Source organism: Scyliorhinus canicula, chromosome 9 (genome assembly GCF_902713615.1).
Source record: "Scyliorhinus canicula chromosome 9, sScyCan1.1, whole genome shotgun sequence".
Taxonomy (NCBI): Eukaryota; Metazoa; Chordata; class Chondrichthyes; order Carcharhiniformes; family Scyliorhinidae; genus Scyliorhinus; species Scyliorhinus canicula.
This window is the reverse complement of record NC_052154.1, coordinates 36,989,037-37,003,747: the sequence shown is the minus strand read 5'-3', so window position 1 is coordinate 37,003,747 and position 14,711 is coordinate 36,989,037. Positions and strand designations below refer to the sequence as shown.

Sequence of the window (14,711 nt, the reverse complement as noted above, 5' to 3'; positions counted from 1 at the left end):
TGCAAGTTCTAACTTCGATAAAAGGTTAGAATTTAAATTATGCAGCATGAAAATTATGCAGCATTTAAAAAAAATCTCGTTGCATATATCCCGTGGCTTATTTCATTCCCATTCTGTGATGAGGAATCAAGATTTGAGGCCGAAAACTACTTTTGGGGGCGGGCAGTTGGGTGGCGCGTGGCTGGCGCACGTGCTGCCACGGCTGAGAGCACGCGCCAGTGGCCGAAATGAGTGTTGTGGAGAGAGGACTCTTAATACTTTTATTGCGTTTTGACTGACATAGAATCACTTATTCAAAGCAGTCAATGGCAGGGTAGGTAAACATGTTCACGTACTTTCTAACCACCCTCCTTATTCCAGGCAACTGAAAACGAGTAAGAACTTGTAAAAAGTAGTTGGTCGTTAAGGAGCAACTGTCATCGTGGCAGTTGGTTGGGAAGGGAAGGGAAGGGAAGGGGTGCCTGATCCACAAGTCTTGGGACCGGAGTCCGATTTACAATTCTTGGGACCTCGGGCTTACCTTCATTTCTGGAACCCCACCCCCACTACCGTGCTCCTCGCACCACAGAACACAAAGTTGGAAGCCATAAAAATACCCAAATTGATCACAGCTTTTCAGCTTGTAAAATCAGGCCTCTACGAATAATTGCCGAATTGAAATGCAAAATTGGTAAAGCTGGTCAATATCGCGCGATGTGACTCCTGAGGCGAGCAAACATGGAACTTGCAAGAAGATGGGAAAATCAGCTGACGACAGTCTTACGGCAGCTTTGGCCAGTGCAGGGCAGAATGAGAAAGTCCAGTACAGGAGCAAATACTGGATAAAGCAAAGTACTGTGGATGCTGGAATCTGAAACCAAAGAGAAAATGCTGGAAAATCTCAGCAGGTCTGGCAGCATCTGGAGGGAGAGAAAAGAGCTAACTCTTTGACAAAGGGTCAGCTGGATTCGAAACATTAGCTCTTTTCTCTCCCCACAGAGGCTGCCAGACCTGCTGAGATTTTCCAGCATTTTATCTTTGGTGGCTGTGGTAATACCACTGTCTATATATGTGTGTGTCTCTATTAGGGGATGTACAATAGTACCGGCTATTACAGGTTTGTCGGTAAGCCCCTGCATAGTTTGTCGGTAAGCCCCTGCCGGCTAGCTCCGCCCACAGCAGTATAAATATCCATGAGGTCTCCTGAGCCTCCACTTGACGTAATAACACCTCACGGTAATAAAGCCTCTTTTGTACCGTTTCGTGTTTCTGTGTGCAATTGTTTGCGCAACAGTGGCAGAAGCAAATACTCCAATCAACAAGGTGCTTATACTGTCATTCAGTATATTTCAGAGTCTCTGTTTGAAAATAAAAGTTAATTTACTTCCTCTCTCAAAATCAAATTCATTATTGTTATAAAATCAGGTGAGTGGAGTGTCTGGTGAGTCCAATTCCAGTATCAATGGCTTTGTCTGGAAGGATTCCATTTTTTATCCGAGAGACTTTCTGAAGGCCTGTCCTGAGAGTGATGGTGGTCAGAACGTTTTGAAAACAGAATTTAAACAAGAGAATACGAAAGTGGTAAAGATTTGAAATATGCTCTTGCTTCATCTCTTGTTGGCATGGCAATTACGATTGTTTTTTTCCTACTTGTATTCTTTGCAAAATTATTAACATCATTGTAGATAAAATCTTGTAAAGATGCACTTTCAATCATCAATATTGCTGAAATGGTCAAATGTTCCTGACATACCATCATAAGACCATAAGACATAGGAGCAGAATTAGGCCACTTAGCCCATCGAGTCTGCTCCGCCATTCAATCATGGCTGATATTTTCTCATCATCATTCTCCTGCCTTCTCCCCATAACCCGTGATCCCCATATTAATCAAGAACCTATTTATCTCTGTCTTAAAGACACTCAGTGAATTGGCCTCCACAGCTTTCTGCGGCAAGGTGTTCCACAGATTCACCACCCTCTCGCTGAAGAAATTCCTCCTCATCTCTGTTTTAAAGGATTGTTCCTTTAATCTGAGATGGTGTCCTCTGGTTCTAGTTTTTCCTACAAGTGGAAACATACTCTCCACGTCCACTCTATCCAGGCCTCGCAGTATCTTGTACATTTCAATAAGATCCCCTCTCATCTCCTAAACTCCAAGAGTACAGACCCAGAGACCTCAAACGTTCCTCATATGATAAGTTCTTCATTCCAGGGATCATTCTTGTGAACTTCCTCTGGGCCCTTTCCAAGACCAGCACATCCTTCCTTAGATATGGGGCCCAAAACTGCTCACAATACTCCAAATGGGGTCTGACCAGAGTCTTTTATAGACTCAGAAGTATATCCCTGGTCTTATATTCTAGCTCTCTTGACATGAATGCTAACATTGCATTTGCTTTCATAACTGCTGACTGAACCTGCACATTAACTTTAAGAGAATCATGCACAAGGACTTAAAAGTCCCTTTGTGTTTCTGCTTTCTGAAGCATTTCCCCATTTAGAAAATAGTAAATGCCTTAGATTCCTCCTTCCAAAGTGCATAACATCAAACTTTTCCATATTGTATTTCATTTGCCATCTCATTGACCCCTCTCCTAGCTTGTCCAAGTCCTTCTGCAGCCCCCTTGCTTCCTCAATACAACCTGTTCCTCTGCAGATATTTGTATCATCTGCAAACTTAGCAACAGTGCCTTCAGTACCTTCTTCAAGATCATTAATGTATGTTGTAAAAAGTTGTGGTCCCAGCACAGACCCCTGAGGCCACTAGTCACCGGCTGCCATCTTGAAAAAGACCCCTTTATCCCCACTCTTTGCCTTCTGCCAGTCAAACAATCCTCTATCCATGCCAGGATCTTACCCTGAACACCATGAGCTCTAAACTTATTTAACAGTCTCCTCTGTGGCACCTTGTCAAAGGCCTTTTGGAAATCTAAATAAATCACATCCACTGGTTCTCCTTTGTCTAACTTGCTTGTTACCACCTCAAAGAACTTTTAATAGATTTGTCAGTCACAACCTCCCTTTGACAAAGCTCTGCTGACTAAGTCCTATTTTCCCATGCACTTCCAAGTGCTTCACGATCTCATCTTTAATAACAGACTCTAAAATCTTACCAATGATCGAAGTCAGGCTAACCGGCCTATAATTTCCTGTCTTCTGCTTCCCTCCCTTCTTAAACAGTGGTGTTATATTAGCCACCTTGCAGTACTCTGGGACCCTTCCTGCCTCCAGTGATTCCTGAAAGATCATCACCAATGCCTCCACAATTTCCTCAGCTATCTCTTTTAGAACCCTGGGGTGTAGTCCATCCGGTCCAGGTGACTTATCCACCTTCAGACCTTTCAGTTTCTCCAGAACCTTCTCCTTCATGATGGTTACTGCACTCACCTCTGCCCCCTGGTTCTCCAGGAGCTCGGGCATCCCACTGGTGTCTTCCACCTGGAAGACTGATGCAAAGTAACTATTCAGTTCCTCTGCCATTTCTTTGTTTCCTATTATTACTTTGCCAGCCACATTTTCTAGTGGTCCAATGTCTATTTTTGCCTCTCTCTTACCTTTTATATAGTGAAAAAATTCTTCCTGTCTTCTTTATATTACTAGCTAGCTTGCACTTATACTTCATCTTCTCCCCCCTTATTGCTTTTTTACTTGTCTTCTGCTTGCTTTTAAAGGCTTCCCAATCCTCTGGTTTCCCATTAATACTCGCCACCTTGTATGCTTTTTCTTTAGCCTTTATGCTGTCCTTGACATCCCTCGTCAGCCATGGATGCCTTGTCCTCCCCTTAGCGTGTTTCCTCGTCCTTGGGATGAATTTCTGTTGTGCCTCCATAATAACCCCCAAACACTCCTGCCATTGCTGTTCCACTGTCTTCCCTGCTAGGCTCATTCTCCAATCAACTCTGGCTAGCTCCTCCCTCATGTCTTTGTCGTTACCCTTATTTAATTGTAATACCATTACATCTGTTTGCAGCTTCTCCCTCTCAAACTGCAAGGTACATTCTAACATATTGTGGTCACTGCTCCCTACGGGTTCCTTCATCTTAAGTTCCCTAATCAAGTCTGCCTCATTGCACATCACCAAATCCAGAATTGCCTGTTCCCTAGTAGGCTCTGTCACAAGCTGCTCCAAAAAACATTTTTTAGACATTCCACAAATTCCATTTCTTGGGATCCACTACCAACCTGATTTTCCCAGTCCACCTGTATATTGAAGTCCCCCATGATTACTGTAATATTGCCTTTTTTACATGATTTCACTTCATTCCTTACTAACAATGCAACCCTGCCCCCATTGCCCATCTGCCTTTCCTTTCGATAGGACATATGTCCTTGGATATTTAGATCCTAGCCCTGATCCCCTTGCAGCCATGTCTCTATGATGCGTAACAAGCTCATTTACTTTGTTCCGTGTACTGCGTGTACTTAGGTACAACACCCTCAATTCTGCATTGGCCACCTCCCTTTTCACACTCTCCTCAGTCATTGTACCCTGTACTGCAGCAGCCCTTTTTGATTTTTGACTATGGCTTCTCTGCCTCACACTTTCCCCCTTACTGCTTTTTGTTTCTGGCCCCGTTTTACTTCCCGCCGAATTCCCACATCGGATCCCACCCCCCCCTTGCCACATTAGTTTAAACCCACCCCAACAGCTCCCCCCCCCCAAGACATTGGTTCCAGTCCTGCTCAGGTGCAGACCATCCAGTTTGTACTGGTCCCACCTCCCCCAGAACCGGTTCCAATGCCCCAAGAATTTGAATCACTCCCTCTTACACCATCTCTTGAGCCACGCATTCATCATATCAATCCTGACATTCCTACTCTGACTAGCTCGTGGCACTGGTAGCAATCCTGAGATTACTACATTTGAGGTCCTACTTTTTAGTTTAACGCCTAACTCCCTGAATTCAGCTTGTAGGACCTCATACCTATATCGTTGGTGCCTATGTGCACCACGGCAGCTGACTGTTCACCCCCACTCCCAGACCTCCCAGAATGTCCTGCAGCCGCTCCGAGACATCCTTGACCCTTGCACCAGGGAGGCAACATACCACCCTGGAGTCTCGATTGCGTCCACAGAACCGCCTGTCTATTCCCCTTACAATTGAGCCCCTATCACTATAGCCCTGCCATTCCTCTTCCTGCCCTCCTGCCCAGCAGAGCCAGCCACAGTGCCATGAACCTGGCTGCTGCTGCTTTCCGCTGGTGAGCCATCTCCCTCAACAGTATCCAAAGTGGTATGTCTGTTTTGCAGGGATATGACCGCAGGGGACACCTGCACTGCCTTCCTACCCTTGCTCTGTCTTTTGGTCACCCATTTCCTATCTCCCTCAGTAACTTTCACCTACGGTGTGACCAACTCGCTAAATGTGCTATCCACAACATCCTCAGCATCGTGGATGCTCCACAGTGAGTCCATCCGCAGCTCCAGAGCCGTCAAGTGGTCTAACAGGAGCTGCAGCTGGACACACTTCTTGCACGTGAAGGAGCCAGGGACAGTGGACGTGTCCCTGAGCTCCCACGTCACACATGAGGAGCATGACATTGATCTGGGATCTCCTGCCATGTCTTAAACCTTAGGTTAACTTAGACAACTACAATTCCAAAAAACGAAAAAAATAAATATACAAATGAAAAGAGAAACTACTTACCAGGGATAAAAAGCACCTCCTCCCCACCCAGCTTCGAATTCCCACCTAGCTCAAATTCCCAAACTCACTCTTTGCTGTGCCTCACTCTTTGCTGTGCCTCACTCTTTGCTGTGCCTCACTCTGGCTGTGTCTTCTCTGGCTCACTGGGAGTGAGTTAAAGTTGCTCTTTTTAAATTGGCTGAAATTGACCCCCCCCCCCCCGCCCCCCACCTGCTTTTAGATCAAAGTAGCTTAAGGTGACTGACACTTAACTGCCAACCAGTTATGTGAGTGGGTTGTGCAGCTCCTAGTTAACCTTCACTACACAATCCTAGATTAATTTAAATTCCTAAAATTTAAAAGGAACAGTCTTACCGATTCAATTCCCACCTAACTTCAAATTCCCAAACTCACTCTTCGTTGTGCCTCACTCTGGCTGTGTCTTCTCTGGCTCACTGGGAAAACAAAGAACAATACAACACAGGAACAGGCCCTCCGGCCCTCCAAGCTGTACTGATCATTATACCAACCTTGGCCAAAACGCTCAGCAGTTTGCGAAACCAACCCGAAATAACTTCATAAATAATTCAAACTCTTTCCAATACAGAAATTGAATGTTCATCAGAAGCATTTCTGACAAGTATCGTTAAAAGTATTTTCCGAACATTTTCCACCTTTGGAAAATTGCCTGCAAACCATCACATACTTAAAATGTTTTTTTAGAGTACCCAATTTATTTTTTTCCAATTAAGGGGCATTTTGTGTGGCCAATCCACCTACCTGCGCATCTTTGGGTTGTGGGGGAGAAACCCACGTAAACATGGGGAGAATGTGCACACTCTACGCAGACCGGGACCCAGAGCCGGGATCGAACCTGGTACCTCGGTGTCATGAGACAATAATGCTAACCATTCCATCACTGTGCTGCCCTAAACCATCATATACTTGTTTGTACAAGCTAGCTGGTGATCGCGAAGCACAGAACTCATTATTATCAATGAGATGAATAAATTGTTTCATTTCATCTTCAAAATGATTTTGTGTCTCTGCCCCCATGGTAGAATTAACTTAGTTTCTTATTGCAGTGGCTTTTAGCATTTTCATCCAAACTTCTGTCAGAGACTCACTTTGATTCTGCAATTGCACCATTATTGTACTGCAAATAACAATGGCAGTCTCAATGATGATCTTCTCTTTCAATTTTAACTGATTTCATTGTCTCTAGTTGCATAAAATAATAACTTCCTCTATCTTGTATGCTTCTCATCATCAGAGGGGCCTATATTTTTTGTTACTGTTAGTACTTCCGCTTCCACCAAGTAATGGTCATTTTTGATTTCCATGACAAAACTTCGAACTGAGCCTAACAATTGAGCAGCATTCAATAAAGGTGTTATCAACATTTTCAGTGATTTGCTGATGGCATTCATTTTTTGAATTAAGTTGTTCCACAAAAGAGTAAAAATAGAAGTATCATACTTTTCAAACTTCTCAGATAAAGGTTTTGCTTCAGCTTTCACTCGTGTTGTTTCTGACTTAGATAATGCTATGTCTAATAAGGTTTCCTTTATACCAGCAATGTTCCTTTTCAAGCCAAAACAGCATCTGCATTAGTGGACCACGCCTGTCACAAATTATTTTGACTATCACATGTTTCCACACATGTCTTTTGCAAGATTGATTGCAACATATTCCACTGATGCATGGAAATGACAAAGTAAAAAAAAAAGTACAACTCCCTCACAGGATTCACCTGCAGCATTGCAGATTAAATTCAAGGAGTGACTGGAACATGGGATGGATAAATCACAGGGACTTGCATTGTTCAGTCTTGCATGTAGATCTGAATATTTTCCTGCCATATTTGCAGAACTGTCGAAGATCTGTTTGCGACAATTTCTGATGCCCACACCTAAGTTTGCAATGCTTTCCAAAACCGTTGCCTCCAGACACTCTGAAATATGGGATTGTAGCAGGATAAAACAAATAAATTGCTCTACATCTTCATCATCGCTGGTCACATACCTTAAAATTAATGTGAATTGGTCCACATGACTCATCTGGTGTGGAGTCAACTATTATGGAGTAACATTTGGCATCTTTTACTTCATTAGTGAATTGGTTTCTGAGCCACTGCCTATATAGTGATGAAGTCATCATGAATTTGGTGAGTTATAAAGTTGGTCTTCCACAATACTGATAACTTTTCAAATTATCTTTCAGAAGCTCATCAAATTTATTGAGATATGAGGACTTCCGATGGTGGCATGTAGGTGGAGGTTGCACGTTAGGTGACTCCTGCTGTGGTGTCTGGTTTTTGGACCTGTCTGCCTGGTCCCATGGATAGTTTTTGGATGAGTTGGTGTGGGAAGTCATAAGGCGGTTGGTGAATGTTGAAGTCCCAGAAGAAAGGTACTGGAAAGAAGGGGGCGCGTAAAGTCCGCCGGCGAATGCTGCTGTGTGGCCTGCAGGATGAAAGATTGCAGGGGCTGGCCCACTGGGTGGGACCGCTCCCCTTACGGTGGAAACTCTAATTGGGGTGAAGTCAATGGAGTTTGAGAGACTGTTTACCAAGCATTTGGAGTTAATTTGGAGGGAGATGACGGCCTTGCTTAAAGAGTGGGTGGCGGAGGTGATTGCCCCGCTGAAGGCGCAGTGATGAAGACGTTGGTTGATGCAAGGAGCAAAGTTGAAGGGGGTTGAAGAGGCACTGTCACAATACAGTGATCAGTTCACCTTGATGGATGAGGAGCTGCAGAGGGTGACGGAGGTCAACAAAGGGCTCAGAGTCAAGGTGGAAGACCTGGAGAACAGAGGAAGGTGACAAAATTTTAGAATCGTGGGTCTGCCCGAGGGGATGGAAGGCCTGATGCTGACCGAGCACTTTGCAAAGATGTTTGCTGAGTTGATGGGGATGCGGTAAGAACCCTCCCGCTACGAGTTGTGCTACTACGCATTGGACAGGGCACATTGGTTGCTCAGGCTGCAGCCTAAAGCAAATGAGCCACCATGGGTGGTCATATCATAGTCTGCTTCCCCAGCTACCACGTGAAGGAAAAGGTTTTTTTTAAGTTTAGAGTACCCAATTATACTTTTCCACACTAGCAACAAAGGTTGGCTCGTGAACGGGAGTGTGGTGGGGAGAGAGGTCACAGTCGCTGGAGCCTGATTGAGCAGGCTTCGATGGACCTGGGAGGTGTGAATGGTAGGGGGAGAGGATCGATATTGGGTGAAGTGTTTGCAAGCGGAAGTGAATGGGGGATTCTGGGACGTTGGTGATGGTAACAAAAGGATGGGGCGGGTCTGGCCGAATGCGGCCTGGGGTAATGATGATGGCAGATAGGAGGGGTGCGGGGTGGGGGGGGGGGGGGGCGTGGTGAGAGACCTCCTGTTAGAATGGTGACGTGGAACATGAGGGGTTAGGAGGACAGGTGACGAGAGCGAGAGGTTTTGTGCATTTGAAGAGTTTAATAGCTGTTCTGGTGCTGCTGCACCCATTTGAGGGTGAAGGATCAGATGAGGCTTAGGAAGGGATGGGTGAGCAAGGTGTTTCATTTGGGATTTGAGAGTAGGGCCCGGGGGTGGTGATCTTTGTGGACAAGCAGGTGAGTTTTCGGATGGAGAAGGTCAGGGAGGCAGGGAACTGATTGTTACGGATGCGTTGGAGGGAAGACTGGAGGTACTGGTAAGCGTATATGCCCCCAGTTGGGATGTAGAGAATGTTGGGTGCCATTCAGGATCTAAATACCTATGATTTGATCGGGGTGCGGGGGGGGGGGGGGGGAAGGGTGGGGAATTGGAACACAGTTCTGGAGCCGAGGGTGGAAAGGTCCCAGCCGCGCTCGCTGACCCTGTCGTGGTGGTAATGGTGATTGGGGGTGGGTGTCGGATGGGCTCGGATTGGGGGGGGGGGGGGAGAGGTAAGACCCGTAGAAACTTTTACAGGGAGGAATGTCAATGATTGATAGTAGAGATTATGGAAGTGCATGGGAGGTACGCAGGGGACCTGGACCCCGGTGCTGCTGGCAAAGAGGAAGGAGTTGCAGACGACGTTTGACCTATTCACAGGGAAAGCAGTGCATCAATTTCGAAGGGCGAGGGAGGCTGTTTGTGAGTATGGGGAGAAGGCAGGGCACATGCTGGCAGGTCAGCTTCGTAGGGAGGCCACAGTGATGGATATACTTTAGGTGTGTGACAAGATGGGGGAGTTGGTGCTGGCTCTGGAACAGATTAATAAGGTGTTTGAGGGGTTTTATAGGGATTTGTATAAGTTGGAGCCACCAGAGGATGAGGGGATTTGTGGGCGGGTTAGAGTGCCCAAGGTTGGGTGAGATGGAGAGTGCAGGGCTGGAGCAGCCAATGGGGGTGGAGGAGGATACAGACAGGGAAGGTGGCGGGGCAGATGGATTTCCAGGTGAATTTTATAAAAGATTTAAGGATAGGCTGGTTCTGTTGATGGTGCGACTGTTCGAGGACACGATGGCAGGGGTATCTTGTCACAAATGATGGGGCGGGCCTCCATCTCATTGTTGCTGAAGAAGGACAAGGATCCGGTGGAGTGTGGGTTTTGACAGGCCCATATCTCTGCTGAATGTGGACACCCAAGATATTGGCAAAGGTGCTGGCACTAAGGTTGGAGGGGTGCCTTCCAAAAGTAATTGGGGAGGGCCAGATGGAGTTCGTAAAGGGAAGACAGTTGTCCTCAAATGTGAAGAGGCTGTTGAATGTGATGTTGTCTCAGCAGAGATAAGGGAGACAGGTGGTGGTGGCATTAAATGCAGAGAAGGGATTTGATCGGGTGGAGTGGAGTTTTTTGATGGTGGTGTTGGAGAAATTTGGTGTTGGGTTGAAGTTTGTGGTGTGGTGCAGCTGTTGTACAAGGAGCCGATGGCAAGTGTACACACATATAATATGAATGCAGGGTAATTTGCATTGCACCGAGGTACGAGGCAGGGATGCCCCAAGCCTATCCTTCTGTTTGTATTGGCTATAGAGCCTTGGCCATTGCGCTGAGGAGCTCAGGGTTGTGGAAGGGGATAATGGGGGGTGGGTGGGGGGCGCAGAGGTTATGCATATGGTATCCTTATATGATGATGACTTTGTGGTAGTCACTACTGTTGTATATATCGCATATGAGGTGTATTACGGTAAGGCTCCTGTACTACAGGTACAGGGGTAGATCCCTGCCTGCTGGTTACGCCCAGTAGGCGGAGTATAAATGTGTTGGCCCTCCAAGCTGCAGCCATTTCGGCAGCAGCTGCGGGAGGCTACACATCTCTGTGTAATAAATTGATGCACTATTAATTACGACGAGACGTGAGTAGAGTGTAATCGAGGCTTTATTTTTTGGAAAGGGAAGTCGTCTCGACGATTTATGGGAGGATTTTGGAGGAGGATGGTGTGTCCATGGAGGGGGTGAAGGCAAAGTGGGAGGAAGAGTTGGTGGCGCTGGATGAGGGGATGTGCTGTGAGGTGCTGTGGAGGGTAAACGCCTCGACCTCGTGTCCGAGGTTGGGTCTGATACAGCTGAAGGTAGTGTACAGGGCGCACCTTACAAAGTCTAGGATGAGCTGGCTGTTCGAAGGGGTGGAGGATGTCTGAGCAATGTGGGAGGGACCCTGGGAAACATGTGCAAATGGTGTGGGCCTGCCCGAAGCTGGAAAGGTTTTGGAGGATGGTGTTTAGCACAATTTTGAGAGTTCTACAGGTGGAGCCCGGTCCCCTAACAGCCATATTCAAGGTGTTGGACGGCCAGAGCTGCAGGCGGTTTGGGGGAAAATGTTTCATCCTTTGCCTTGCGGAGTGCTCGCAGGCGGTTTTGTTCGGGTGGAGGTCAGCTTCTAAGACAGGTTATTGCTATGTTTGCGAATTATTTTCCGATCCTAATAAAAGAAAATAAGCATTCGTTGATGTGTACTCTAATGGAGAAATGTTGGAAGAGATATTGCTAATCATGAAACTTCCAATGTTCATATTAAAGCTATGTGTGCATTTGTTCACAGACGCAAATTGTCTGGAAGAATTGATTCTGCGTTTTCGGGTCAGTTTGAAAAGGAGTATTCTTTTTCCAGGCCATAAACTCTCGCATATCTCCCTGCCATGGAGAGGCACAAGGTGGAGAAGCTGACACAGGTGAAGGTGGCAGAGGGTCAGGGACCAATCCTACCTACTCAGTGGTCAACAGAGCAACTGGTGGAATTCCTGAATGAGAATTTCATCCTGCAGAGGAAGGAGTACTTGGAGGATCTGGCCAGGATGGTGGACCCGCTAAAGGCAGGGATCGACCGCATGGAGACGAGGTTGGAGGACCAGGGCCAGATGATCCAGAAGGTGAAGGAGGCGGTGGGGGAGCATGAGGAGCAGCTTGCTTCGATGGCAGCGGAGATGGGGTTGATGCGGGATCAACAGAGGCGGCCGCAGGAGAAAATGGAGGACCTGGAGAATCGGTCGCGCAGGCAGAACTTAAGGATCGTGGGCCTGCCGGAGGGAAGTGAGGGAGGGGACACCAGTGCATATGTGGCACGGATGTTTGGGAAGCTGCTGGGAGAGGGGGCATTTGCACGGCCCTTGGAAGTGGACTGGGCGCACCGGGCGCTAATGAGAAAGCCACAGGGGAGCGAGCCGCCGAGGGCGATGGAGATGCGTCTGCTCCGATTTTTGGATTAAGAGCGGATTTTCAGGTGGGCCAGGCAGACAAGGTGCTTTACCTTGGAAGGGCCGTGAACTTCGCATTGTTTCAAGATCCGGGTACAGAGCTGACCACGAGGAGAGCGATCTTTAATAAGTTGGAGGCGGCCCTCTTTAAAAAGGGGGTGAAATTTGGAATGTTGTACCCTGCGCACCTGTGGGTGACCTGTAAAGGTCGAGACCTCTATTCGGGCGCCGGAGGAGGCAATGGATTTTGTCAGAGACAATGAACTGGCAAGTGAAGAAGGACAAAGAACATTCGAGATGTTCCCGTTCTGTTCATTTGGGGTTTGTTTGGGTCACTTTTGCACTGTGTTTGGGGCCATTGTTTTGTTTTGGGTTTGATTTTCTTGATGGGGGATGGTGGGTTGCTCTTTTCCTTGTGCTTGGTGGGGGTTGTTAAGGTTGCACTGGGTGGATTGTTCAGCGGGGTGGGGAGGGAAATCAGTGGGCGGTTGGATGCTAGGTGCCAGGAGCGGGGGATACCAGGCTGGCTGGGCGGGTTAGTTCACAGAAGCGCAGTAGAGGGTCAGCAGGAGGTTAGTGTGTTGATGGGGGTTGGGATTGTTATTTTGTGGTGGGGGGAGGGAGGGAAACTGCTGACAGGCAAGAGGTTCTTGGAACGTGCTATGGGGAGGGTCGATGACGATGGGTGCCCGAGGGCGGGCCTGAGGAGAAACGTAACGTGGGCTGGAGGGGCTATGGTTGATGGGGTGCAAGGTGCCCCTGATCAGGCTGATCACGTGGAACGTGTGAGGGTTGAATGGGCTAGTCAAGAAGGCCCGTGTATTTGCACATTTGGAAAGCTTGAAGGTGGACGTGGCTATGTTACAGGAGACACACCTGAAGGTGGTGGACCAGACCAGGTTAAGGAAAGGGTGGTTCCGGTTCAGATTCTAAAACGAGAGTGGTGGCGATTTTGAGCAACAAATGGGTGGCGTTTGAAGTGGGAAGTAGAGTGGCGGCTCTTGGGGGTGGTATATTATGTTGAGTGGGAAATTGGAAGGGATGCCAGTAGTGTTGGTGAATATTTATGCTCCAAACTGGGACGATATAGAGTTTATAAAGTGGGTGTTGGGGAAGATCCCCAATCTGGACTCGCATCAGATGATTATTGGGGGGGGGTTTAATACAGTTCTGGATACAAGGCTGGATAGGTCGAGCTCGAGGTCAGGGAAGGTGTCGGCGGCAGCGAAGGAGCTAAGGAGGTTTATGGAACACGTAGGGGTTGGATCCGTGGAGCTTCGGGAGACCGAGAACGAAGGAATTTTCATTCATTTTCCATGTGCATAAGGTGTACTCCTGAATTGACTTCTTTATTTTTGATAGGACGTTGTTGGTGGGGGTGGTGGGTGTTGAACCACTGACTTGCGGGTGAGTAAGGTGGGGGGGGGGGGGGGGGCAGCACCCGCAATGGAGGTTAGATAAGGGCTGCTGGCAGATGAAGTGGTGTGAGTGCGTGAGGGAGGCCATTCGGGGCTATGTGGCGATAAATGATGCAGGGAGAGGTTTTGGCAGCCACAAAATGTACAAAAGTAGGTCGTCCACATATAGAGATTGGTGGTGCCCCACCACCCCCATACTACCACCTGCCAGTTCTTTGACGCTCTCAGCGCCATCAGCAACAGCTCCATAGCCAAGGCAAAAAGCAGTGGGGAGATTGGACACCTTTGCCTCGTCCCCCAGTGCAGCCTAAAATAGTTCGAGCTCACTCGGTTCATCCGTACACTCGCCACCGGTGCCTGATACAGCAACCGGATTCAGTCAACAAAACCTGTCCAAACCCAAGGTGCCCCAGAACCTCCGACAAGTAGTCACACTCCACCGATCAAAGGCCTTCTCTGTGTCCATGGCGACTACCACTTCCACCTCTCGTCCCAGAAAGGACATCATTATGACATTCAGCAACCTCCTAATATTTGCCGCCAGATGCCTCCCCTTAACGAACCCCATCTGGTCCGCCCCGGTCACCCCAGGCACACAATCCTCTATTCTCGAGGCCAAGATCTTGGCCAATAAAGTGACATCCACATTTAACAGGGAGATCAGCCTGTACGTCCCATAGTGTTCTGGATCCTTTTAACACTTCATAATGAGATAGATCGAGTCCTGCGACATAGAACATAGAACAGTACAGCACAGAACAGGCCCTTTGGCCCTCGATGTTGTGCCGAGCAATGATCACCCTACTCAAACCCACGTATCCACCCTATACCCGTAACCCAACAACCCCCCCCCCCCCCCCCCCCCCTTAACCTTTAGGACACTACGGGCAATTTAGCATGGCCAATCCACCTAACCCGCACATCTTTGGACTGTGGGAGGAAACCGGAGCACCCGGAGGAAACCCACGCACACACGGAGAGGACGTGCAGACTCCGCACAGACAGTGACCGAGCCGGGAACCGAACCTGG

The 14,711-nt window shown here is 47.8% G+C and overlaps 1 long non-coding RNA gene across 1 annotated transcript in view; it reads left to right on the top strand.

The window, feature by feature from the left end:
• The first annotated feature begins 229 nt into the window (after nucleotides 1-229).
• Nucleotides 230-14,711, top strand: part of LOC119971243 — a 117,170-nt gene continuing 102,688 nt past the window's right edge. The window contains exon 1 of the long non-coding RNA XR_005461785.1: nucleotides 230-313. This is a non-coding gene — a long non-coding RNA (uncharacterized LOC119971243). The remainder of the gene's footprint in view (nucleotides 314-14,711) is intronic.